The sequence below is a fragment of the Callorhinus ursinus genome, unplaced genomic scaffold, assembly GCF_003265705.2.
Source record: "Callorhinus ursinus isolate GAN/ISIS: 27379988/994484 unplaced genomic scaffold, GSC_fseal_2.0 scaffold55, whole genome shotgun sequence".
NCBI classification, from domain to species: domain Eukaryota; kingdom Metazoa; phylum Chordata; class Mammalia; order Carnivora; family Otariidae; genus Callorhinus; species Callorhinus ursinus.
The window spans coordinates 8,337,638-8,361,238 of record NW_027397117.1 but is presented as its reverse complement, the minus strand read 5'-3'; the positions used below and the strand labels follow the sequence as shown (position 1 = coordinate 8,361,238).

Here is a 23,601-nt window from a genome sequence, read left to right as displayed (position 1 = left end):
GAGAACACAAGCAGAGGGAGAAGCAGGCTCCCTGCTGAGCAGGGTGGCCAATGCGGGACTCGATCCCAGGACCCTGAGATCATGACCTGAGCCAAAGGCAAAGCCTTAACTGACTGAGCCACCCAGGTGCCCCCAGAAGTATTCTATTTCATCTAGCTCTTCTAGTTCTTTTCATTTGTTAAGATTTGTCTGATCTTCCTAGGCTATTATTTCTGTTAATGTTTAAAAATAACTTTAAAATTTCTATTTAAAAGAGAAACCCCATGGCACAGGAAAATGTGATTTAGCCTGTGCACAGGTGTGCCTGAGTGGGCCTATTTGGTGCAGTGGATTCTCACAACTCCCTTCTCTGATTCATCTGTAAAATGCGTCCCTTTCAAACCAAGAGAAAGTTTGGAGCATCTAGCAATGTAAAACCAGGCGATGGCCTTGTTTTCATAACATATGCTGGACCAACAGCAGGTGAGGGCAACACACTCCTAGGCATGTCCTGGATTTTCACCACCAGGTTAAGCATGAATATAAACTCTGGAATTTGAGTGAGCACTATTAGCACTTATCAGTAGCTAACATACCATATTTATACTGGTTTCTTTTCTTTTCTTTTTTCTGTTCTTTTCGTTCATCTTCCTCCCTTGGAATGGGCAGGAAAATTTGTTTTTTGTTCACTGCTGTGTCCCCAGTACCTAGAACAGTGACTGGCACATAGTAGGTGCTCAACCAATATTTATAGAATGAATAATGAAAGTTGATAGGTTGAAACCAACGAGGTGAAAATTACTAGAGATCAATGTAAATAGTCAAAGTTAGATTTTAAAAACGAATACAACAGGTACAGAATTCAAGAGTTCTGGCTTCAAATAAAAGTGTGATAAAATCATCACAAAAATGAGTTGCATTTGCATTGTTATCCTGAAATAACAGGCATATTGTTTCCCTAAGAGAGAGGTAGGGAAACGTCCTTCAGCATTCTGTACTGGGCAGGGGTGAGACCCTATGAGGGGTGCAGTGTTTAGCTCTGCCTTTTAAGAAGAAGACTGGAAGGGATGTAGACAATGTGCCCCGTTGAGCAACATGGAAAAAGTGGGAGTGTTTAGCTTAGAAACAACAACAAACAAACAACTAAGAACACAAAAGCACGACTCAAGAGCATAGTATCTATCTGACAACTTTATTTCTCACCATACATAAGTGAGACTCTAAAGCCCATAGGGCAGTCTGTAAGACCCCACCTGATCTGGATTCAAGCCACCCTCTGGCCCCATCTCTTGCCATTCCCTCATACTTGCTACTTTTGGTTGCTCTGACTTCTGTCTTATTTCTAAAGCACTCCAGTCTTCTTTCCACCTCTGGGCCATTGCACCTGCTGTTTTCTTTCCTTGCCCTCCCACCCCACGCCCACTTCTGTGGCATGTGGCTCCTTTGTTCTCATCATTCAGGTCACAGCCTAGATGTCATGTTCTCAGGGAGGCCTCTCCCACCAGCACCCATCCACAGGCATGCAGACACACCCTAGGCTGTGTCTGTCCCTGCAGCATGCACTAGTCACCTGTCCCTTCTTGACTCTAATCACAGCAGTAACTACTCAGTTATGTATGAGAATGTGTCTAATTTGCACCTTTCCCATTAGCCTATTTGTTTCATTAAGGCAGGGACGATGCCTTGTTCACTGTCATGTTCTGGAACCTGGTGGGTGCTTGGTAAACATTTATTGAACAAAGAATTAAATGTAACAATTCTCACATCAGGCCTCACCTTCCCATCTATCTCTCCTGCTACAGCTGTAGCCAGACCAAGGTATCTTCTCTGGTCAGACAATCGCAGTGGCCTTCTGGTCTCCATCTCTAGTCTTCCTCCAGGGGATTAAATGATTCTTCAACCCTTCACTGGAAAAAAAAAACGTTAAGCCTTGTAACCAAGTTATCTGTTTGGTCTTCATCTTTAACTCTGTGGGGAGTCTCCAGGGGGTTCTGAGAGGAAATGAGACAAGATCACTCTGCTTGCTGTGTGCAGGACAGATGGGAGGGAAGCCAGCCTGGGGTGCAGCACGTATTAGGAATCGAGGTGCTGAATGATAAGCTGTATGTTCTCAGAGAAATGCCATAAGGAAGTGGAATCTGGGCACCTAGATGCCTCAATTGGTTAAGCATCCAACTTCAGCTCAGGTCATGATCTCAGGGTCATGGGATCGGGACTGAGCCCTGCTGTGGGCTCCCTGCTCAGGGAGGGGTCTGCTTCTCCCTCTCCCTCTGCCCCTTTCCCCGCTCATGCACACACTCTCTCTCTTTCTCCCTCAAATAAATAAATACAGTCTTAAAAAAAAAGAAAGAAGTGGAATTGATAGGTCCTAGGATTGCCTGCATGTGGGTGATGACCATGATGGGGACATGCTTGGGTCTCTGACTTGGACTACTGGGTGGGTGTTGAGGAACACAGGAGAGGAACAGGTAGGAGGGAGGGCAGAAGAAGCGTCAGAGGGACATAGGGGCACATCTAAGTGGAGATATCCAAGGCACCACCAGAGCCCAGAAGAGCCATCAGACTCAAGATGCAAACATGAGAATCTCTCACATATCCACGATGTTTGAAGCCACAGGAACATAGTTTCATAACCAGGAAGATTGGGCAGACTGGTTCCTTCAAGGGGAGACCTGAGACCCTGAATCGTAGAAAATTCTGTGTTTCATCACCCTTGCAATTCCCTTCCCCAAGTGCCTGGTAAACACACGCTTTGATGTGGGGCTATTTTCCCCAGCCTAGTGAAGGGCTCTTGGAAGAAAGGGGGGCCAAGAATTCACTGGACCAGGGGCGCCTGGGTGGCTCAGATGGTTAAGCATCTGCCTTCCGCTCAGGCCATGATTCCAGGGTCCTGGGATCTAGCTCCATATCAGGCTCCTGGCTCAGCAGGGAGCCTGCTTCTCCTCTCCCTCTGCCTCTGCCCCTGCTCATGCTCTCTGTCTCTGTGTATCTCTGTGTCTCAAATGAATAAATAAAATCTTAAAAAAAAAAAGAATTCGCTGGATCAATGTGTCACCACTAAACAGGAAAGTATCAAAGCTTTACTGATGAAGAAGGCGTATCCTGTGTGATCCTCTCTTCAAGACTGGGCTGCATCCAAAGCCAAAGTTCTTTTGTGAATTCAGTTTCAGTCCCCAATTTGTCTATCAGTGTGATGTCCAATATGTCACTTCCCTGCTTGCACATCCTCGGTGACTGCCCATTTTGTCTAGGACCAAGGCTACACTCCTTGGAGCGGCCCCTAGTGTGTGTGTGTGTGTGTGTGTGTGTGTGTGTGTGTGTGTGTGGTCAGCCCCCTTCCCTGGACCCCTCTCCCACCACTCCTCTGAACCAGGGTTCCGGTCACACGAGCTGTTTGCTGTCCTTGCCACCCCCTTGCCTCTGACACCTCTCTTCTTGCACATTTGCTGACCCCTTTAGTTTTAAGTGTGTATTCCCTGATTTTCTTCCTCTCCTTCCTGGGTTCTTGTAACATTCCATGCTTCTAGCGTTATAACTGTCAGATCACTTATTTATTTATTTTTAAAGATTTGATTTATTTATTTGACAGGGAGAGAGACAGCGAGAGAGGGAACACAAGCAGGGGGAGCGGGAGAGGGAGAAGCAGGCTTCCTGCGGAGCAGGGAGCCCGATGTGGGGCTCGATCCCAGGACCCCGGGATCATGACCTGAGCTGAAGGCAGACGCTTCACAACTCAGCCACCCAGGCGCCCCAGATCACTTAACTTTAAAATCCCCCATCACAGACTGTAAGTTCTACTGGGACAGGGACCGCATCTCAATTATCTCTGTATTTCCAGTGGCCCCAGCACCAAGCCTGATGGCCTAGAGGGGCTCTTGGAGGAGCAAATGAATGTGACACATCCAGTAGCTGTTGGTGGCGCATCACGTTTCAATAAATCTTTGTGGATTTAATGCCTGACGTACATAACAGTAATGTTGTACCTTGATGGGCATGTTTGTTGGGAAAATGGTGTCTTTCCCTTTCTTACAATATCAGGATGTTGCCTGCGGTAAATAAAGGCTTAAAACAGGTGAACTGTTTCAAAATGGGATGTGCTTCTGGGATTTGGGGCTGTTTTGCTATTTAATTTAGTAAAAGAAGAGCAGTTTAGGCAAGCAGTGTCAACATATTTAAAATTATACTTAGGACACCTGGGTGGCTCAGTCATTAAGCGTCTACCTTCAGCTCAGGTCATGATCCCAGGGTCCTGGGATCGAGCCCCGCATCGGGCTCCCTGCTCCGCAGGAAGCCTGCTTCTCCCTCTCCCACTCCCCCTGCTTGTGTTCCCTCTCTTGCTGTCTCTCTCCCTGTCAAAAAATAAATAAAAAATCTTAAAAATAAATAAATAAATAAAATTATACTTAGATATCTGTTTCCATCTCTGCATCTGTCAGCTTTTGGCTAATGTGCTATTTTTCTATTCTTTTTCTGAGTCATTTATTATGTTTTCCTGCTACCTCTCTTCCTGGCTCTATCTTTATATAACACTGAAACAATTAACATGTTTCAAAATGGAATTTTAAAAATTGGAATAGAGGGGCACCTGACTGGCTCAGTCGGTAGAGTGTGCAACTCTGGATCTTCAGGGTCATGAGTTCAAGCCCCATGTGGGGTGTAAGTCTTACTTAAAAACTGGAATGGGAAAAAGACTCATTTGTGCTTCTGTACTGGGCCCTGAAGTTTAAATTATTTGGTTACTGGTGCTTTTGTCAAATGCTGGGACCCATCTGACTGAGAATAATTTTGTGTCTCAGGATGAGAAACAGATCCTCAGCGAAGATATCTATTGCTCTCCTGAAGCCTGGCTTTTACTGGCCTCTTCTGCCATCCAAGCAAAGGTGAGACCATAGAACTGTTGATTGTTTGGAGAGAGTTTTCATGTTCAGGAGAAAGAAGTGAGTCAAGTTCCTGTCTGGTGGAGAAGCCACCAGTGAATGTCACAGGGAAGTGAAGTCACTATGGGAGTCTTGTCCAGGGAGGTGGGCCAGACTGTAGACACCGATGAGTTGTGAATATCTGAGTTTCCCGGAGACAAGGGCGTCCTTGAGTGCTCCATTATAGTGTTTCTCCAAGTGGGGTACCTGCATCACAGTCACCCGCGGTGTTCATTAAAAAGTCAATTCTCAGCCCTCCCCAGACCTATAGAGTTTGAATGTCTGTGGACAGGGCCCGGAAATCTGTGTGTTAAGCAAACACTCTGGGTGAAGGCTGGTTCCTGTGTGCAGTAAATATGTGAGAAACTCTCCTCTGAGACAGCTTGTCAAACTGGGGAGGGGAGCTATGAGTGGGTTATAAGATCTATTTAAAGGGGTGTGCTTAAAATAAAAAACATCAAATAGGACAGAAAAGATGAGAGTGTATTCTGTAGGAGGGCTAAATATCAGTTCATGAGACTCGCATTTTATTGTCATGTACGTGTGTGTGTGTGTGTGTGTGTGTGTGTGTGTGTGTGTGTGTGTGTGTGGTCCTTCTGTAGAATGTACTTCTTCCTGGGGTTGTGGTCAAAAGGTTTGAAGGTGCTTTGCTCTGGTAGCTGCCTGGGGAGGAGGCTTTGAAATAGCAGCTGTAGGAGGCAGAGAACGGCCCTGAGAGGCCAGCCTGCGCTGGCTCTCTGTCTGGGTCTACCTGGGACTTTGATTTCTGGCCCCGCAAGCCAGCCCACCTCCTGGAGGAAGGATGCCCCCCGGGCCGCGCCTTTTGGCAGGAGCCCTGCATGGCAAGAGCATCTCACAGCGGCCCTGCTTCCTTTACAGTATGGCAGCTACCACACCCCCCTTCCCGCACCAGCTGTTTCATCCTAGTGGAGCTGTTGCCTCAGAGAGTGAGCATGTTCGAGGCCGCCGTGTGCTGAGTGGGTGTTTGGGGCCCGGTGGATGGTTCCTGATGGCTAGAAAGGGACCAGCGCTACCGTTGATCATCCCTCCTCGCTCCTCACCTCCACCCACATTCTACCAGTTCTTGGGTCCTGGCTTCCTAACCCCCTTCTCCTCCTAAAAGCCTTTGTTTTCTCTCATTATTATTTTCCGCCCTAAGTTTTGGGGTAGGTTTGGTCGGGTTTAGTGCCTTTGGAATATATTGTAGGGTACTGTCTCTTTGTCAGACACGTGGTATATAGATCTTGTCTTTCCTCGGGTAGCAGAATCTGCGAGAAAGGCTTACATGCCTTTTAAACTTTCCTTGCTGTGCTAGGCACTTAGTAGATGTCTACTAAATGTGAGTTGGACTGAATCGAAATACAGGCTCAGACTTGCCAAATAAAGAAGGATCATGCCTATGTATTTCATGAGGATGAGTGCTTATTTCTCAAGCTCAGGCTGAGGGAGAATCACATGAATGAAGAAGAATCATCATAATAACCACTCGTGGACTGCTTCCTCTATGCCAAGACTGTGCCGAGTGTTAACATGCATCATTTACTTTGTGATGCTCATTCCAGCCCTGCCGTGCTACACATTATGACCGTCACTGTCATTTTACAAAGAAGGAAACCAGGGGCGTCTGGGTGGCTCAGTCGTTAAGCGTCTGCCTTCAGCTCAGGCCCTGATCTCAGGGTCCTGGGATCGAGCCCCGCGTCGGGCTCCCTGCTCAGCACAGAGTCTGCTCTCCCTCAGCCCCTCCGCCCTGCTTGTGCGCGCGCGTTCCCTCTCAAATAAATAAATAAAATCTTTAAAAAAATAGTCATAAGACATTATAAAAATGGGGCAGACATACAGGGCGTGGCTGAGGCTCCGGTGACATTACTCACTATCCCCCTTTATCCATAGATGATCCGTGGTATCTCAAATATAAAAATATTCCCACAAACTTCGTGGACATAAAAACACTATACCTAGAGGCACCTGGGTGGCTCAGTCATTGGGCGTCTGCCTTCGGCTCAGGTCATGATCCCAGGGTCCTGGGATCGAGCCCCGCCTCGGGCTCCCTGCTCGGTGGGAAGCCTGCTTCTCCCTCTCCCACTCCCCCTGCTTGTGTTCCCTCTCTCACTGTGTCTCTGTCAAATAAATAAATAAAATCTTTAAAACAAAAAACAAAAAACACCATACCTAATGAAACGAATACAAAATACAAACAGCATCAAAACTCATATCATTTCAGGAATATTATGAAGGGCAAAGCAATGGCTTTAAAACAAAACTATGGAGAACGGACCCCAGACATTTTGCCACTGCGAGTTTCATCACGGACTTGTACCGCAGGGATGAGGCCAAGATGAATCATCTGAAAGTTGCACAGGATGCAGAAATGTCTGGGGTCTCTCACTCCCCCTTCAGCGGAAGTGTGTTTTATCTTAATTCAGTCTCAAGCCCGAGTTGAGGGGCCATGAAGTTTTCATGGGCACCCGGGCTCCAGGGGCTGCTTAGAAAATGCATTTATGGATTATTTCCTGGGAGAAAGATAGTACCATTTCCATCCAGCTTCCAGGTCTAAGGGTCTAAGCCGTTTTCTGGGAATATTTGGTGAGCTTTGTTCAAGGGGGAGGCAGTTTACTTGCAAAATCAAAACGTGGTCCTTTTCTTTCCCGAGTGCCTGCCTGAGTGGGTCTTTCTGCCTTCCAGTGTCTTCTGGAAAGACATGGTTCCCATAGGGCAGCACCTTTTCTTTCTTTCTTTTTAAAGATTTTATTTATTTGACAGAGAGAGACAGTGAGAGAGGGAACACAGGCAGGGGGAGTGGGAGAGGGAGAAGCAGGCTTCCCGCCGAGTAGAGAGCCCGATGCGGGACTCGATCCCAGGACCCTGGGATCATGACCCGAGCTGAAGGCAGACGCTTAACCGACTGAGCCACCCAGGCGCCCCTGCACCTTTTCTTCTTTGGGATCCCTTTTCTTTTTTCTCTCATATACGCCTGAGATATCTGTGTCCCTCTGTGAGATTCAGTTAACCCTTACGAGTGGCTTTATAGGTGGCCCGAGGACCCCAGGGGGCTTCCAGGGGACACTTAGTGTCTACTAGTCCATTGGAGTCGCTGAAGGTCTGGGGATGGAAGGTCCGTCTCAGTGCCATGTCCCTCCCACTCGGGTTGTGCTGAGTGGTGGTGATCGTGTGTGTGCTCTGCGGGAACAGTGACACAGAGGCCAACGGAGCTTCTCCATCATCACCAGTACATCCTCTACCAAGTCCAAGGGCTTTCAGGGACCGTGCTTCTTGCGCCCATCAAAACCCTGTGAGGGCATCTGAAGATTCTGAGCTCCATCCAGCAGGGGGGGCAACTGAGCACCCGCCATGGGGAGTGATAGGTCAAGGCTGGTGGTGGGGGGAGGCAGTGGTGGCAGCTGACTTCTGACCCAGACCCTTCCCCTCCGTACGCCGGCCTCCCTCCACGGCAGTGACCCCAAGGAGGCTGCTGATGGGCCGGAGCTACTCTCCTGTGGTGGAGACGGCTCTTGTTCATCGGGGATGGTTTTCACCGCTCGTCCTGCTGGGCCCGGTGTGGGATGGAGAGAGTCTGAGCCAGGGTTTCTCAAGAAAACCCAAAAGCTTTTGTTACTAATAAATGCACCTTTCAGTCAAGTCGAACTTTCGAAGCAGTTCCCTTTGGGAAATTTATGAAGCTATTCAGAGTTTGGATGTTTGGACTCCGTCAGGACCAGTCTGGTCAGAGTCCCTGGCCTGAGCACACCTGTTAGAGGCCCCAGCACCCCTCCCCCTATTAGGCTGGCCAGCAGCCCCAGCACGGGGCAGGGGCCAACTGGCAGGCTCTGGGCCTCAAATCCTGTTTTGTTCTGGTTATGCAGCTTCCGAGGGAGGCTGGGGCGGATCTGGGCAGGATGATTCTAGAAACCCCAGCATCTGCTCCAAGAATACCTCCCACTCTCTTTCTCATTCCAGTACTTTATTGGGGAAATATACACATAAATAAAATGTAAAGAAAATCCATCTCTATTCTTTGCCTGGAAGTAAAATCAGAAATCTCCCTAGTATTTTTCTTCTCTGCCTTCACATTTCAGTAGAAATTGTATTTTAACATCTGCCACAATTTATTATTTTACAGGAAAATACAAACCACACAGATCTTTTACTTGGTGTGGACACAAATGGAATTCACATTTACAGCATCAGGGGTTTTTTTTTTTCCCCTCCAAATAAATCTTTTGAATGGAGCAGCATCTACAATGTTTCCCACAGGGAGAAAGAAGTAGTCATATCTGATTTCTCAGTGTTTTTTGAGAGTCAGTAGAACAGACATGAGCACAGTAAGGCAAAATCTCCACCTTCCCAGATGTTTCTCCTTATTACCTGTGAACTCCTTGAGGGCAAAGGGTGTGTCTCGCTTGCCACTGTGTCCCCAGCTCCTGGCATTGTCTATTGATTGTTTTGAATTGAGGAAGAAAAAGCTCTGTCTTTGTCATCTTAAAGGTCTCTTCTGAAAGACCCAGGCAAATGCATCACAGAAAAGGAAAGAAGCTGGGCGCCTGGGTGGCTCAGTCGTTAAGTGGCTACCTTTGGCTCAGGTCATGATCCCAGGGTCTTGGGATCGGGCCCCACATCGGGCCCCACATCGGGCCCCACATCGGGCCCCACATCGGGCTCCCAGCTCAGCGGGAAGCCTGCTTCTCCCTCTGCCCCTGCTTATGTTCCCTCTCTCGCTGTGTCTTTCTCTGTCAAATAAATAAATCTTTAAAAAAAAAAAGGAAAGGAAAGAAGCTTTTTGAAAACACAGCGTTTTCAGATGTTGAAATCGCTGGCAGGCTCCTTGTCTTCAGGTCCTTGCCAGTCAGAACAAGTTATCTGTGGATGCCCCGGCTTCGGGTTAGTGGTAGAGCCACCCTGGTCCTTCTGTCCTGGACCACGGAGGGGAGTACGGAGCTCACTCTTATGACTCGAAGGGGCAGCTTCACTGAGCCCACTGTGTTCTAGACACTGTTCTGAGTATTTTATGCGTGTTATCTCACTTAGATCATCACCAGTCGGCGAGGTAGGTATCGTGAGCCTTCTTCCACAAACACAGACATTGAGGTTGGGTGAAATTGGATAAACTGTTCACATGTCTTAGCAAAGCCTTCCTGGTCATGAGTCACGGAAACAAACGAGCTCAGTTTGGCAAAGGAATCAAAAAGGGAGGGGCAGGGAGGATCCAGGGATGTTCTGCTGAACCCACAGTCAGATTTGCCCCTAGACCCAGGAAGGCCTTGAACTTGGATCAGCAAAGAGCTGGGAGTCTGGCAAACACACCCCTGATTCATTCGTCTGGCCAGCTGCAGAATGGCTTCTTTCTCTTGGTTTCTTCATTCTTATGGAGAATGATGGCTGGCCCCAGAGCTCCTGAAATCATGTATTACAAGGCCAGCCACCTGCTAAAAACCTGATTGTTGCTTGCTCCCGATTCTAAACCCTTTACAGGGACAACTGCATCTTTTAGTAGGGTTTGCACCCAGGCACACACATGTGGTTGCAAGAGTTTCTCTGTGTGTGGAAATGAAGGAGGATTTCAACCACCTCCATTTTGACTTCAAACTTTCTAATTGATTAAGGTCTTTCCACCTTATCGCTGAACTCAGGCAAAGAGCCTGCAGGCAAAGCATCCCCTGATGGAAACCGAAACTACCCGCTCGAGCAATGACGGCCCTGAGCCAGCAAGACCCCACCTGTGACTGACCCCAAGACAATGATGACCTGACCTTTACTGCCCACCTGCAGGTGCCCACTGATCTTTGCCCCACATTTTCCTTATATAAACCTGGAGGTATTTTCAGCATTTTGGAGACAGTCTGGAGATGGTAGTCCACTGTCTTCCCGGTATCCGCCTCACCAAAATAAATTCATTTCTTATTTCACTGTCACAAGTGACTAGACCTGGTCCATTTGGGACCCCCGTAACCAGATGCTCCTGCACCCCCGTGCCCCAGCTCCAGAAAGACAGCACGATGGATTCTAGGCAAGCAATGGAAGAGTCGTGGGGTTGACAAACACTAAAAATGCACCTGCTGCATATCAAGTTCACACAACTAGTAAGATTTAAATTCCTGTTTATCTGAATTTATTTCAGACTCTGGGCTTTTTCTATTCCTCTAATGCTTTAAAACAAATGTTTGATGCTTTCTTTTTAGTTCCTTTAGCCTCCTCAGATGGTTATCAAGTTTCTAGAAAATTTGTTGCAGAAAGTTTGCTGGAGTGAAAGTCTTTCCTCTGGGGCACCTGCACCTGGGTGGCTCAGTCAGTTAGGTGTCTGCCCTCTGCTCGGGTCATGATCTCAGGGTCCTGGGATCAAGCCCCACATCTGGCTCCCTGCTCGGCGGGGAGTCTGCTTCTCCTTCTCCCTTTCCGACTCTGCCTGCCTCTCTGCCTACTTGTGCTTTCTATCAAATAAAGTGAAATCTTAAAAAAAAAAGTCTTTCCTTCATATACACTTGGTTTCTTGGCATTCCTATGTCCCCCTCCGAGCTCCGAGCTATCTAAATGCTTGTTCTTAGCTTAAAATATTGATTTACAAACTCCAGTGTGCATCTGAATCACTTGGAGAGTTTATTGAAATGGATTGCTGGGCCCTCCCCCCAAGTCTCTGATTCATTAGGTCTGGAGTGAAGTTCAAGAATATGCGTTTTTTAACAAGTTCCCAAGACATTCTAATGCTGCTGTCCCAGGGACTACCCTTTAAGAACTGCTGAACTGGAAAAGCCAAAGTCAAGAACAAATCCCCTAAGACACTCAATTGTCCCCGTGCTTTGTATAGTTGACCCTTGGGCAACTTGGGTTGAACTGTGTGGGTCCACTTTTATGTGGGTTTTTCTGGTAAACACAGTACAGTACGGTATATGATACATGCAACACACAAAATATGTGTTAATCTACTCTTTATGTTATTGGGCCTCTGGTTAACAGTATGCTATTAGTAGTTAAGTGTTTGGGGAATCCAGAGTTATATGGGGATTTTCAACTACTCCCCCTGGTGGGGAGGGTGGGGGTCGGCACTTCTAACCCTTGAGCTGTTGAAAGGTCAACTGTACTAATGGAAAGGACTGAATTAACAAACATGCAGAGAAAATTCAGCCATATTCATTATTTTATTTGAGCAAATTTGGTAAAGAAATTGCTCAGAATCATTTCTCTGAAAAGCTCTGGGTACACTCATAATTTTTCAGCAAAACTTGGAAATGGAAATGTATTTATTTTATGTTATTTATTTTATTTTTTTAAAAGATTTTATTTATTTATTTGCCAGAGAGAGAGAGGGAGGGAGAGTACAAGCAGAGCGAGTGGCAGGCAGAGGGAGAAGCAGGCTCCTTGCTTAGCAAGGAGCCCAATGTGAAACTCAGTCCCGGGACCCTGAGATCATGACCTGAGCCGAAAGCAGGCGCTTAACCATCAGCCACCCAGGTGCCTAGAAATGGAAATGTGTTAATTCTTACTGTAGAGAGCTGGAATCAGGAAATGCAACAGCCGCCATGAATTTGTAAAATGATAAAGACATATAAGAGAGAAAAGTTTGTCATTTGATATTCTTTGGTCCTTTGAAAAGGAAACTATTTTCCTACGAACACATTTAAGAATGCAAGGCCCCCAGGAGCCCTTGCAGGGTATTATGGTGTGAGGTAAACAGAAATGGCTAATTACTGGGCCACCCTGCCCGCCCTGCCCACCAGGCTTCTGGAAGTGCCCGAAGTGAGCGTCGCGGCTGGCGGTCAGGATGCAGAAGGCTGGAGGGGAGGGGAGCTGTGGCACACTCTGCATTTCACAGATTCGACAGCTGTGTTTTGGAAATCAGCATATCTTCATGAGGACAAAGTGGACTCTTGAGAGGCAGTAAATGAAAACACAAGACAAAGAAATGAGGGCTTAGAAAAAAGTGAATTAATTCTCGTTAGAAATTCTGTGTTTTGCAATAGACTTCGTTCCTACACCATTTACTTGCTATTCCTGAAGGAGAAGGACTAATTTTTAAAACTAAAATGTCTTCTGAGATGTTACATATCCTCCTGCTCAGAAACCTGATCTAACATGGTGACTTACCTTGAAGATACTTCCCTTCTACTAATTGCCTGGTAATAATTTTTGGTCAAAACTAACACAGTATGGGGTGCCTGGGTGGCTCAGCTGGTTGAGCGTCTGACTCTTGGCTTCAGCTCAGGTCATGATCTTGGGGTCCTGGGATCAGGCCCCGCGTTGGGCTCCGTGCTCAGTGTGCAGTCGACTTGTCCCTCTCCCTCTCTCCCCCCCCCACCCAGCTCCCATGCACACTCTCTCTCTCAAATAAATAACTAAAAGATTTTGTAAAAAGTAACACAGTATGACCATGTAGAAACAGAACGATATAAGCCTTCTGTTTTAGAAAGGGTTTATGGGTTTCCCTCCAAGAAAGGAATTACCCTCAAAATGAAAGGAAACTCTGAATCAAATCACTGATCCAAGTGCTTGTTAATGCTGTGTCTTAAAATGGCTCAGTTTGTGGGGCGCCTGGGTGGCTCAGTCGTTAAGCGTCTGCCTTCGGCTCGGGTCGTGATCCCAGGTTCCTGGGATCAAGCCCCGCGTTGGGCTCCCCGCTCCGCGGGAAGCCTGCTTCTCCCTCTCCCACTCCCCCTGCTCATGTTCCCTCTCTCGCTGTGTCTTTCTCTGTCAAATAAATAAAATCTTAAAAAAAAAAAAAATGGGGCGCCTGGGTGGCTCAGTTGGTTGGGCGACTGCCTTCGGCTCAGGTCATGATCCTGCAGTCCCAGAATCGAGTCCCGCATCGGGCTCCCTGCTCGGCGGGGAGCCTGCTTCTCCCTCTGACCCTCTCCCCTCTCATGTACTCTCTCTCATTCTCGCTCTCTCAAATAAATAAATAAATCTTTAAAAAAAATAAAAAATAAAAAAATGGCTCAGTTTGTGCTGAAAAGAAAATGAAATTTACAAGTTCTGAACTCTGCCAAGGCCTTGGGCCAGCTGATGATCTAATCTCAAGAGAGGGTTCCAGGCAAGACCAAACTTAGTTATGTTCTGTGGTTTCCTTTGTTGTGTTTCTTTCCACCTAAAGAGATAAAGACTCTTACTATCCAACTGTTTTAGTACAGAGCTTTATAGACTTTTAAACCTTTAAAGCCCTATGAATGTGAACATTTTTTCCAAGTGTTTTAGATAGTGGTGGAAAGACACAATACTTGGTTAGGGTAATAGATAATAGTGTTCCTCATTCACTGATGGTAAATGAACATTTTGAGTTTAAATTTTCTTCCTGCCTTTCTGGATTTTTAGAGTTGCTTTCATCCCTGGTGACTGCTATAATTAAAAGCCTCCCTTTTGCAGATATTTACAAAGTGCTTCTGACAGTTTCAAAACCTAACACACTAGGGAGTTAGATTTTCATAATCTGGGACACCTGGGTGGCTCAGTCGGTTAAGCGTCTGCCTCCAGCTCAGGTCACGATCCCAGGGTCCTGGGATCGAGTCCCACATCGGGCTCCCTGCTTCTCCCTCTGCCTCTGCCTCTCTCTCTTTCTCTGTCTCTCATGAATAAATAAATAAAGTCTTAAAAAAAAAAAGATTTCATAGGGCGCCTGGGTGGCTCAGTTGGTTAAGCAACTGCCTTCGGCTCAGGTCATGATCCTGGAGTCCCGGGATCGAGTCCCGCATCGGGCTCCCTGCTCAGTGGGGAGTCTGCTTCTCCCTCTGACCCTCTTCCCTCTCGTGCTATCTCTCATTCTCTCTCTCTCAAATAAATAAATAAAATCTTTAAAAAAATAAATAAATAAATAAAAATAAAAAAAAAGATTTCATAATCTATGGGGAAATAGGAGATGGATGCCTGATTTGAGGAGACATTCACAGAATCGTCCAATGACTTATCAAATGCTTACCGTACGAAGCTCCTGTCTTCTTGGGAGCCTCACTCTGCAGGGGCAAGGTGGTGATTACTAGAACCAAGGCCTGGCTTCCCAACATAATCTAGGCAGATCCCCTCCTCATGTTTGATCTTCATGTCTGTCCAGCACATTTTATCAGTGAGGACAGAGGCTCAAGCTAAGGTGACCCTCTGGCTGATATCCATCCACATCTGTCCAAATGCGGAGGGAAACTTCCTTGCCCTCTGTTTCCAAAGAGCACAAAACTTGGACATCCCCTGAATTCAGGACATGAGGCTCACCGGCAGGTGCCTTGGCTTCACGGAAAGCAGCATGGCAAACTCTGAAAGTGGGGCCTGGCTGAGTTTGATGTGGATCCAAGTGGGCTGATGCTCCGTGGTATGGATGGGTACGGGCTCTGCAGTGCTCTCTTCCTCATTGCTTTGGTAGCTGGAGTAGCAGAGGTTTGTCCACCAGAAGCAGCTCTGGGAAGAGGTGAAGAGCCCTTGAAACCATTTGGAGAGATGGCTCTTCCAGGTGGAGTCTGAACCCTGCCGACCAGGTGAGTAGCATCCTCCAAGATACAAAGTACCTTGGACGCTACTGATTGGGAGCCTGTAATCTCTATGAATCTACTTATGACCGAAGGGGAGTCCCCCATTCCACACAGGGACATTTCTCCAACCTCCCCTGCAATACAGTGTATTTCAGAAGCATCTCGCATAGAACTGCCATCAAAAAGCCATGGGAGAGATGCAGCCACTGAGGAAAATGGTCTGGCAGTTTCTCAGGGAGTTAAGCATAGAATTATCATAGGATTCAGATTAGTTTGTTAGCGTTGCCATAACAAAGTGCCACAGACTGAGTGGCTTAAACAACAGAAATTTATTACTTACAGTCTGGAGGCTGGAAGTCCAAGATCAAGGTGTTGGCAGAGTTGGTTTCTTTGGAGGCCTCTCTCCTAGGCGTGTGTCTTCACATGGTGTTCCTTCTGCACCTGTGTCCAAATATCCCCCCTTATGAGGTCACTAGGTCATATTGCATTAGGGCCCACCCCAATGACCTCATTTCAACTTAATTACTTAAGAACCCTATCTCTGAATGTAGTCACATTTTGAGGTACTGGGGCTTTACAACATACATTTTTGGGGGACACATTTCAGCCCCTACTGCTCAGCAATTCCACTCCTAGATATATACCCCAAAGAATTGCAAACAGGTGGTCAAACAAACACTTGTATATGAATGTCCATGGCAGCACTATTCCCAGTAGCAAAAAGATAGAAACGACCCAATTGTCCATCAACTGGTGAATGAATGGATAAACAAAAATGTGTTTTATCCATACAGTGGATTATTCAGCCATAAAAAGGAATAAAATACTGACATAAGCTACAATAATGACATACATTGAAAAGGTTATGCTATGTCAAAGGAGCCAGATGCAAAAGGCCACAGATGGTAGGATTCCATTTTTATGAAATATCTACAATAGGCCAATGCATAGAGACAGAAAGTAGATTAGTGGTTTCTGGGAGCTGGGGGGTGTGGAGGGGGAATAAGGGGTCACTGCTAATGGGTGTGGAGTTTCTTTTCGGGGTGAGGAAAATTTCTGGAATTAGGTGGTGATATTGGTACAACACTGTGAATGAACGTAGTATCACTGAATTGTACACTTCTAAAATGATTAAAATGGTAAATTTTATGTTATGTGTATTCTACCACACATGCAAAGAGGACCATGGAAGATTATGGCTGGACACGTGGCCTGGTGTCCTTAGCGTCTCCCTACCGCTGGCACCTCGCTCCCTTCCCTCTTGTCCTGAGGCTGCAGGTGCAAAGCCCTCTGCTTCTTTCATATCCTCCAGAGAGGACTTGCCGAAACCACTCTCCATCATCCTCTTCTCCCTCCTGGTTGGGTTTCATGTGTCCGCTAACATGTTTTCTCTTTGGGGGCGCCTGGGTGGCTCAGTTGGTTAAGCGTCTGCCTTGGGCTCAGGTCATGATCCCGGGGTCCTGGGACCGAGCCCTGCATCGGGCTCCGCACTCAGCAGGGAACCTGCTTCTCCCTCTGCCCCTCCCCCAACTTGCGCGTGCACGCTCTCAAATAAATAAATAAACCTTAAAAAAGATAAAGAAACTGGACAGGAAAGAAGCCCCAATTTTGATGCCTTTAACACTGCCTTCATTTAGTAGAGCTGTGGCTGTCAAAGAATTCCCCCGCAGGCCGGTTAACACACGGATTCCTGGTCTCAGCTCTAGAATTTCTGACTCAGGTGTTCTAGGCTGGGGCCTGCGAGTGCGCATGTCTGATACATGTCCAGGTGCTGCTGCTGGGGACTGCGTTTCTAGAACCACTGAGGTAGGGAAAGGTCCTTACCTCCTCTACTACCTCCTCTAGGGATCCGCCTTTTGGCATCCTGTGCTCCCGCGCCTGGGATGCTGCGCACGCGCACCGGCCCCGCCCCGGCTGCCCTCCCAGGAGGGGGCGGTGCTGTGGGCGGAGCAGGCTGAGGGGTGGGGTCTGCTTGTCACCACCTGTGGCTGGAGGTGCAGGAGAGGGAGGCTGGAGAAGTCCCGCGAGGAACCTCCATCCCGTTGTCCACAGTGACTGCCCCGGTTTACACCCCGAACCACAGTGCACGAGGCTCCCCTGTTCCCCACATCCTCGCCAGCACTTGTTTTTTCTTGTCTTTTTCATACCAGCCGCAACATAGTTGGATCTAGAGGGTATTATGCTAAGTCAAATAAGTCAGAGAAAAACAAATACCATATGATTTCATTCATATGCAGAAACTGAAAAACAAAAATACATGAACAAGGGGCGCCTGGGTGGCTCAGGAGGTAAGCGTCTGCCTTCGGCTTAGGTCGTGATCCCAGGGTGCTGGGATCGAGCCCCGCATCGGACTCCCTGCTCAGCGGGAAGCCTGCTTCTCCCTCTGCCACTCCCCCTGCTTGTGTTCCCTCTCTCGCTGTGTCTCTCTCTGTCAAATAAATAAAATAAAATAAAATAAAAAATACACGAGCAAGACAAACCATAAGAGCCTCTTAATCACAGGACACAAACTGAGGGTTGCTGGAGGGGAGGGGGTGGGGGATGGGGTAACTGGCGGATGGACATTAAGGAGGGCACCTGATGTAAGGAGCACTGGGTGTTTTACACAACTGATGAATCACTGAATTCTACCCCTGAAACTAATAATACACTATATGTTAATTAATTGGATTTAAATAAAAAAATAAAAAAAATTTAAAAACTGTAAAAAAAAAATAAATGAACAAACAAAAACAGACTCATCAATGCAGAGAAACAAACTGGTGGTGGCCAGAGGGGAATGGGGGAGATGAGGAACTAGGTGAAGGGGATTAAGAAGTACAAACTTCCAGTTACAAAATAAGTAAGTCACGGGGATGAAAAGTACAGCATAGGGAAAATATCAGTAACATTGTAACAATGTTGTATGGTGATGGATGGTAAGTGTGCTTACAATGATGAGCACTGAGGGATGTATAGAGTTGTGGAATCAGTATGTTGTGCACCTGAAACTAATATAACATTGGATGTCAACTATACCTCAAGAATAAAAATTTTTTTAAAAAAGTTCTCTGAGGTGGGAATATTCCATAGCCTATCTCATCTGGGAGCAACGGAAACATCTGTGAGGCAAGACCTTAGAACATTTATCCAGACGCTGTGGCTTGCTTTTCTGTGACTTTCTATTTTGATATACTTTCAAACTTCTAGAAAAATTGCAAGAATAGAGGAAAGAACTCTCCAACATCTCTGGCCCAGAGTTACCATTGTTTATCTTTGTCCCATTTGCTTTCTGTCTCTTTCCCTCTCTCTGTAGTAGATAATTTTTTCTGGGCCATTTGAGTAATTAGCAACATCATCCCTCCCCCGTTGCTCATAAATATTTCTGTATTTCCTAGGAACGAGGACATCATCTTATATAATAACAGCACATTTTTTAAAAGATTTTATTTATTTATTTGACAGAGAATTAGCGAGAGCAGGAACACAAGCAGGGGGAGTGGGAGAGGGAGAAGCAGGCTTCCCGCTGAGCAGGGAGCCCGATGTGGGACTCGATCCCAGGACCCTGGGATCATGACCTGAGCCGAAGGCAGACGTTCAATGACTGAGCCACCCAGGTGCCCCTATAACCACAGTACAGTTCTTACAACCAGGAAATTTAACATTGATCCAATACTGTAATCTAATCTCTGACCCACATTCAAATTTTGTGAGATGAGACCCCAATACTGTCACTTAACAGCTTTATTCCCCCAGGACCCAATCCAGGATGACACATGCATCCGGCTGTCCTTGTCTAAACCATCCTTGAGCCTTTGCTATTCTTGACTTTGTGTGACGTACCTGTAAAGGAATGGACAGGAATTGGATACTCAGGGTTCAGCCCTTAGCCTGGGGATGTGAGTTGCTGTTGCTATTGTTGCTTTCATGGTGTTGGTGGGGTTTCCTGAGTCTGAAATTTCCCTTTTCTTTGACACTTATCAGAGTAGTTGATTAGAGATGGAGACCCAGTCTTGGGTGTCACCCTCCAAGCAGCAGAACTGAAAAACACAGGGCGCCTGGGTGGCTCAGTTGGTTAAGTGACTGCCTTCGGCCCAGGTCATGATCCCAGGGTCCTGGGATTGAGTCCCGCATCCGGCTCCTTGCTCTGCAGGGAGCCTGCTTCTCCCTCTCCCTCTGCCTGCTATTCCACCTGCTTGTACTCTCTCTCTGTCAAATAAATAAATAAAATCGTTTAAAAAAAAAAAAGGCCATGCCTTTGGAATCCTTCGGTTTATCAGCCGATGAACGTTAATGTGGGTTTGCCATCTCGACCCACATCTGCCACCAGTCTCCAGAGGACGGGATTGGGGAGTTATCTGGGTCCAGCAGGCTACCAGGCCTGTGAGGTCCCACCCGTGGGGACGAGTGCAGTGGAAGAGTTGCGGAGAAGGTGGGCCAAACCAGGGAAGGCCCTGCCAGCTGTCCATAGTGTTCATGTAGCCTGTGCTCTGGCCGCTTTGAGGCCAGGATGAGGAGGCTGCCCTTTTCAGGGACTCAGGGGCCAGTCTGGGCTCTGTCACTGCTCAGTTCAGGGATGTTGTCTTTGAACAGAACCAAAGAAGCTGATCTTCCAAGACAAGACCTACAAAAAGCTTAGAAGCTGAAGGAAGAGCCAATGGAAGCTCCGGGCTGTGACCCAGACTTGTGTGCCTGTGGGTTTGTTATTCTGATCGGGGCCCGGAGCTTACTTTGGGCACTCTTTCAAGCACATCATGGGTATTACCTCAGCTGGTCCCCATCTCTGGGCGGTTGGGGATATTCAATCCCCATCCATTCCAAAATCGAGGAAACAAAGGCCCTGTAAAGCTCCTCCCCTCTCCCATGGCTCCCCCAGCTGATCTGGACCCTGAACCCTGCCACGTGGGAGGCAAGACCTCCGGTTCTCCTCAGGCTGCCTCCTCTCCCACTGGCTCTGCCGATGGGGAGGAATGGTGGGAGGAAACGTAAGGAGGGCTGAAGAGGTTTTACGTGACTGGTGCAGTTGTCATATGACCTTGGCATTTTCTGCTTGTGGCAGATGCCCAAATGTGGGCTCATGGCCTTGTGGGGTGCTTTTGTGGGTTTTTTGGCCCTCTACCCTATGGGGGCTCCTAATGTATGGTTCCCTTATCACGGTCCCCCCGCTCAATGGCGGAGTATAGCTGCCTTCTCAGTTCCTGATTGTGGCAGTTGGGGTACCTAACTCTTAGGTGGGGTCCTTTGCAGATTGTTTGGGTCAACTACCTTCCTCAAGGGGATGTCCACCCTTGCCCTGACCCAAGTGGGAGAGTGCCTTGCTCTGATGAGGTTCTCTCTGCTGTCAGCTTTTTGCCTTTAGACCTTTCCAGCCAGGAGGTAGGAATCAGAGTCTGTGTCCTTAAAGTTCTGAGGGATTACAATGCAGAGCTCTTCAACTCCTGCCTTGTTTCCGTCAGTGTTAGCATGTCCTGCATAGATGGCCAGCATTTCTCTTGTGAGTTCTTATCACCTATTGTTTTCAAGAGCAATTTAGGAGATAATAAGTCGAGTCTGATTTTGATGTCCTGTTAGGGAATGATGTCACTTAAACACCATGTGAGATGGATAGGGTATTTTCTCCACTTTAAGGCGAGAAAACCAAATGCCAGAGACAATAATAACCTTGTCCCGAGTTCCATAGCAAGTCCGTGTTGGAGCCTGGTCCCCTGTGCCAGGTTCTGCCCCTGGGGAAAATGATGTTCTCTTCCTCAGTCAACAGATTGTTCTGTGGCTGTGGACATGAATCACTAAACTCCTCTGAAATAAATTAACAATGTATTGTGCACGTGCTCTGGGATGGGTTAAGGCTTTACATGCATTATCAGCTCCATTTTACTGATGGGGAAATAAAAACTTAGAGAGAATAAGTGATTTGCCCAAGGTCAAGCAGCTACTAACCAGCAAAGCTGGGATAAAATCAGGATTTTCTGACTCTAGAGTCCACACCTTTTCTTCTATAGTTTATAGAATAACTGAAGTTATAAAGTCCCCGATTGCACAGAGGGAAAGAAATAGGAATGAATACAGGCAAAATTCCACCGTTTGCTGAACAGGAGTTCCTGAACAGAAGTTCCTCCCCTCCCCCCATTATCTTTTTATCTTTTTCAGCCCTTGTGCAATAATCCCCAACAGCCTTTGACTCCAAATGAGTTGACTTTGCATTTGAAAATGGAAATTGGGTTTGGGAGATAGGGACCTAAAAAGAGACTCTCTCATTGGAGACCAAAAGAGAGAGGTAGAGCCTTGCAAAAGCCATTCGTGATGCAACGAACCTGTTAGGAGTTGCCCTCTGAAGCCTCCGGGCTAAGGGCAGGAAGGGGCATGAACACTAACCATATGGTGTACCTGTTGGGTAGGTCCGGTGTAAAAATGCCAAGATTTGAGTGCAAATAGATGCACAGGTAGAGTGAGTGTACAAGTGCATGGCTGAGGATTCTACGTCTCCATCTGGGTCAATGTCAGATAAGGAGAGGGCAGGGTAGGGAGGAGAGAGGAGAGGAGACTGTTGGTAACATACCACTTCAGAAGCAAAAGGACAGTGGGAAAAAGAACACAATCCTTCCCAAAAGCCTCTGCTTGTGATCTGGGATGTGGTCATGTGGAGCAGTGGTTTTCAAGCTGCAGGTCATGGCTGGCACAGAAAACGATAAAGAAGGAAAAAGGAAAGTAGTAAAAACAGAAAACATTAGAGCACAGTGCATGTAGTAAGGGCATTTTTCCTCGGAAAGATGTATCTCAATGATATATGTACACATACGCTGGTCAGGATGGAAGAGGGAAAATGATGTGATAGTGGGTTGCTCTAGAAATGTCTGGGTATGGTGCCCTGCTCATGTACCCTTCTGTGGTCTCCTATGGGCTGGACGGCTTGGAGAAAAGCAAAACACATGCCAATATCCGTGATGAACATGGATGCAAAAATCCTCAACAAAATACTAGCAAACCAAATCCAACAATACATTAAAAAGAATCATTCACCACGATCAAGTGGGATTTATTCCCAGGATGCAAGGGTGGTTCAATATTCATGAATCAATCAACGTGATATATCACATCAATAGGAGAAAGGATAAAAACCATACGATCATTTCAATAGATGCAGAAAAAGCATTTGGCAAAGTACAACATCCATTCATGATAAAAACCCTCAACAAAGTAGGTTTAGAGGGAACATACTTCAACAAAATTAAGGCCTTATGTGAAAAACCCACAGCTAACATCATACTAAATGGTGAAAAACTGAGAGCTTTTCCCCTAAGGTCAGGAACAAGGCAATGATATCCACTCTCACCACTTTTATTCAATATAGTACTGGAAGTCCTAGCCACAGAAATCAGACACAAAAAAGAAATAAAAGAAATCCAAATATGTAAGGAAGAAGTCAAACTTTCACTATTTGCACATGACAGAATATATAGAAAACCTGAAAAGAACCCACCAAAAAAAACTACTAGAACTGATGAATGAATTTAGCAAAGTTCCAGGATACAAAATCAAGGTACAGAAATCCATTGCATTTCTATACAGTAATGATGAAGTAGCAGAAAGAGAAATTAAGAAAACTATTCCATTTACACTTGCACCAAAAATAGTAAAATACCTAGGAATAAATTTAACCAAGGAGGTGAAAGGCCTGTACTCTGAAAACTATAAACACTGATGAAAGAAACTGAAGACCACACAAAGAAATGGAAAGACATTCCATGCTCATGGATTAGAAGAACAAATACTGTTAAAATGTTCATACTACCCAAAGCAATCTACAGATTTAATGCAATCCTTACCAAAATAGCAACAGCATTTTTCATAGAACTAGAGCAAGGATCCTAAAATTTGTGTAAAACTACCAAAGACCCTGAATAGCCAAAGCAAACTTGAAAAAGAAAAGCAAAGCTGGAGATGTCACAATTCCAAATTTCCCATTTTATTAGAAAACTGTAGTCATTAATACAGTATGGTACTGGCACAATAATAGACTCATAGATCAATGGAACAGAATAAAGAGCCCAGAAATAAACCCAAAATTATATAGTCAATTAATCTTTGACAAAGGAGGTAAGAATAGGCAATAGGAAAAAATCTCTTCAACAAATAGTGCTGGGAAACCTGGTCAGCTACATGCAAAAGACTGAAAGTGAACCACTTTCTCATACCATACACAAAAAGTAACTCAAAATGGATTAAAGACATAGATGTGAGACCTGAAACCATAAAAATCCTAGAAGAGAACACAGGCAGTAATTTCTCTTACA

At 46.3% G+C, this 23,601-nt stretch overlaps 1 long non-coding RNA gene across 2 annotated transcripts; it reads right to left on the bottom strand.

The window, feature by feature from the left end:
* Positions 1-1,763: 1,763 nt before the first annotated feature.
* Positions 1,764-17,216, bottom strand: LOC141371083 (uncharacterized). Of its 2 annotated transcripts, XR_012375715.1 has the most exons (4): positions 17,168-17,216; positions 15,672-15,772; positions 15,078-15,260; positions 1,764-1,886 (listed from the first exon to the last, which is right to left on the bottom strand). It is a non-coding gene; the product is annotated as an uncharacterized lncRNA (long non-coding RNA). The 2 variants fall into 2 exon arrangements; XR_012375716.1 differs by lacking the exon at positions 15,078-15,260.
* Between the last annotated feature and the right edge of the window lie 6,385 nt (positions 17,217-23,601).